Raw genomic sequence first — 4,404 nt, forward strand, 5'->3', positions numbered from 1 at the left:
ATGGGGGCAGAAACAAGAGGGGCCAAGCTGTCCAGACTATCTGGATAGTCTTTCAAATCCAGATGTTGTGCCTGAGGAGTCCACATGGGATTTTCCACCTCTGCGCCCTCAGGAAATACTGTCTGGGTACATAAAAGTAATATCTGTGGATTTTGCATAGGGCATATATTTTCTTAAACTATTTGATCAAGTAGTGATGTTTTCAAACCCAAAGAACAACACAGATGGTGTTTGTCACATTTGTGAGAATACATTTTGCATTCTTTTTTAGAAGAGATTGGAAAGATTGCATGAGAAAAAAAGGCATTATGTAACCAGAGTTACGTCATTAGGAGAAGTTCTCACACGTCCCGCCTCTTTCTCCTTTCCTGCCTTTCTACCCTTTTCCTCTTTGTCTTGCTGGCAGTGCTAGAAATGCAGAAATGTTTGCTTTGGGATGACAATGTGTGCCTATCTAATACCCCTGTAAAACCCATTCCACAATATTAATAAATATTGCTTCTTTTATCCCTTTTGTCGAATTATGCTATCAAATGAGATGTTAAATGCAGGCTCATGGGATGTGTCTGATGGCTGACAAAGTGAATATATGAATATATTCCTTAAAAAAAAAAACCTGCAGAAGCTGTAATCTCTGAACTGTGACAACCTTGGGTAGAATCGTTTTAATAGAATGTAACACACAAACTGCCTGAAATACTGTGATAAGAATTTTAAAAGCTGTTAAATGCAAAAACCCAATGCACTAGGTTAGAAAGGCAGAAAAAGTCTTAATTTAAAGTGTTTTAATGAACACTCATTGTGAGGAAATGTGAGTAAATGAAGATGAAAACCACATGATTATAAAGGACAGAAGACATTAGAAAAATAAGCAAATCTGAAAGTGTTCTTTTTTTAAAGATTTTATTTATTTATTAGAGCGAGAGAGAAAGAGAGAGCATGAGCAAGGGGGAGGGGCAGATGGAGAGGGAGACGTGGACTCCCCACTGAGCAGGGAGCCCAATGGGGGACTTGATCCCAGGACCCTGGGATCTGAAAGTGTTCTAACAGCTAATGCCAAGCCAAGAGAAATGGAAGTCAGCCAACAGATTCCTTGCATGGGAGATAGATACATCCAGATAGCTTGGCAGTGGAGTTTTTCCTTAAATGAACGTTGTTGTACGTGTTTCCTGTGTACACTTGGGTATACCTAGGGATGCATGACTGGGTCTAGGTGTGTGTGCATTTCCAGCTGACCCACAGGCGCACAGGCCTGCAGTCTCAAGAGCTGCTCTAGCGGATGCACAGACCTGCAAGCGTTACAAGAGATGCTCATTATTTATGCCACCTGCTGGGGTGATTTGTTATTCAGCAGTAGCTAACTGACACACCTGCCTGGAGCTCTACTTCTCTTCAATTGTTTGACCTTTCACTATATATACAAAACGTTTTAGAGATAGTTCACATATTATCTCATCATATTCTGTGGTTTCATTGGTGTATGATTTAAGTCCATGTCACTAATGACTTGGAAGATATAAAAAGTCTCAAACTTCTAAGAATGAAAGCGATAATGACCTGGATGAAAAATACACTGGATGGCGTTAGTGGCAAAATGGATACTAGTAAATTTGAGCACATGGCGATAGCAAGTATCAAAAATAAAACAGAAAGCATGTATATGTATAAAATATTTTATATATATTTATATTTTACATACATATTTTATACACATACACTTTTTCTGTTTTATTTTGAAGATATATGTATATATATGTAAATGTTCTATATATAAACAAAGTTACACAACTCTGGAGAACTTCCTGAATATGATTACTGCCAGCACAGTCCTGCTTTCTTTGCGTGAAAGGCGTGAATAACAAGCTCACCATCAACAGCTTGTATCATTCAAACCGGGCATCCCATGGTGGTGGTGATTCTTTGTGGAGCTGTCTGCATCTTCTTGACCAAGACCCAGTGCTCCTTGTTTTTTAACTAACTAGTCAAGGTTAGGAGTAGAATTTATGTTTCAGAATTGGGTTTTTCCTCTATAAAGCTAATTGCCCCCACCATGGTGATTGAAATTTTAAACCTTGATCTCAGAAGTGTCGTGCTCCTCCTGCCTTAAAGAGAGTAAGGTAAGAATTTAGCTCTTATATATTGAGTATGGCAGAAAGTAATTGAATTAAATAAGGTGTCCATTTGATAGCTCTTCCAAACATACACTGACCCAGAATATTCAACTCACATCTTTTTTTTTCTTTTAAGATTTTATTTATTTATTTTGAGAGAGAGAGCACAAACAGGGGAGGAGAGGGAGAGGGAGAAGCTGACTCCCCACTGAGCAGGGAGCCTGCTGCAGGACTCGATCCCAGGACCCTGAGATCATGACCTGAGCTGAAGGCCGATGCTCAACCGACTGAGCCACCCAGGTGCCCCTTCAACTCACATCTTACTTGGGTAACAAGTGGGTTTTCATCAGTGGAAGAATACTCTTTTTTTTAAAGATTTTATTTATTTATTTGACAGAGAGAGACAGCGAGAGAGGGAACACAAGCAGGAGAAGTGGGAGAGGGAGAAGCAGGCTTCCCGCTGAGCAGGGAGCCCGATGTGGGGCTCGATCCCAGGACCCTGGGATCATGACCTGAGCCGAAGGCAGACGCTTAACGACTGAGCCACCCAGGCGCCCCAGAAGAATACTCTTTAAATGTATTCTTAATGTATTCATAATCTGCCAATATTCATGACACTTACAGTCTGAGTTGCTATGTTTGCTCATCGATACTACCACTGTAAGAATAGATGGGAATAGGATGTGTTTCTAACATGATGAGCATCTCAGGACTCTTGTTTCCTCTCACTTTTTAAAAGACGAGGACTCTTCCCAAATCCCTTTTACAAAGATGGCGCCGAAGGCTAAGAAGGAAGCCCCTGCCCCTCCCAAAGCCGAAGCCAAAGCAAAGGCTTTGAAGGCCAAGAAAGCGGTGCTGAAAGGCGTCCACAGTCACAAAAAAAAGAAGATCCGCACGTCACCTACATTTCGACAATCCAAGACACTGCGTCTGCGGAGGCAGCCCAAATATCCTCGAAAGAGCGCCGCCCCCGGAGAAGCAAACTTGATCACTATGCCATCATCAAGCTCCCCCTGACTACTGAGTCAGCCATGAAGAAAATAGAAGACAACAACACACTTGTGTTCATTGTGGATGTGAAGGGCAATAAGCACCAGATCAAACAGGCTGTTAAGAAGCTCTACGACATTGACGTGGCCAAGGTCAACACCTTGATTGGGCCTGATGGAGAGAAGAAGGCATATGTTCAACTGGCTCCTGACTATGATGCTTTGGATGTTGCCAACAAAATTGGAATCATCTAAACTGAGTCCAGCTAGCTAAATCTAAATACAAATTTTTTAACCAAAAAAATAAAAAATAAAAAAATAAAAGACGAGGACTCTCCTGATTGTTTATCCATAGCGCTTTCTTCCATGTGAGTATGTTTCACATTTCTAATAATCTTCTTTTTATGTAATTGGGATTATCTGGTCTTGGGAACCCATAACTGTGCACGCGTAGGATCATTAATAGGAGAAACACCCAGTTGAAATCTCAACTATTTCCTATTGGAAAGAAAAATTTTAGTCACAACCTACCTAAAATTTCTGGAGGGATATAATTAGCAGGGATAGTGAATGTAAGGCTGTTTGTCTCTTTCCCCTCTGGTCACAGATAAACACTCATAATACCCATTCATTGAAATGTCCTAATGTTAATGGGAAGTCATATTAACCAGAAAGAAAGCGAGCTCCTTCTGCCTCTGGAGATCATCTCTGCTGGGACACGACATGAGACATCAGAAAGCCTTGGACAGGGGGGAGACCAGGTTTGCTCCTACAATTTTCTTTGACTGGTCCAGCAGGGCAACTGTCTTCTAGACCCTTGGTCAGGTCACTTGCATCTTTTTTTTTTTTTAATAAAAAATTATATATATTTAAGGTGTACAACATGATCATATATATACATTATATGTATTATATATGTAGTGAAATGATTACAGTCAAGCTAATGGACACATCTCCTGATCTGGTTATCAGTTTTTTGTGTATGCTGAGACCGTCAGCAACCTACTCTCTTAGAAAACGTCCTGTATTCAATGCAGTAATACCACCTACATTCATCATGCCACACGTTAGATCTCTAGGCTTATTCATCTTTGAGGTACTGCTTGGGTAAGGAGCTAGATTTGACTTCCCTTGTGTGTGCCGTGCCTGCTTTAAATATTGGAGTCCAATGATCTTGTAGGCTCAGATACCATATTTTGTGATAGTAATGCATCTTTGAGATTTGGGCTCTTTATAATACCCTTATGCAGCGAGATCTGCACTGTTGGACCCATGCCACTTGGAACACATGCCGTGTTCCTCAC

The 4,404-nt window shown here is 40.7% G+C and overlaps 1 pseudogene; it reads left to right on the forward strand.

Annotated features, from left to right (window-relative positions):
* The first annotated feature begins 2,866 nt into the window (after window positions 1-2,866).
* Window positions 2,867-3,424, forward strand: LOC115943037 (large ribosomal subunit protein uL23 pseudogene; annotated as a pseudogene).
* The last annotated feature ends 980 nt before the right edge of the window (window positions 3,425-4,404 follow it).

This window comes from Leptonychotes weddellii, chromosome 13, assembly GCF_054177405.1.
Source record: "Leptonychotes weddellii isolate Sample4059 chromosome 13, ASM5417740v2, whole genome shotgun sequence".
Classification (NCBI taxonomy): domain Eukaryota; kingdom Metazoa; phylum Chordata; class Mammalia; order Carnivora; family Phocidae; genus Leptonychotes; species Leptonychotes weddellii.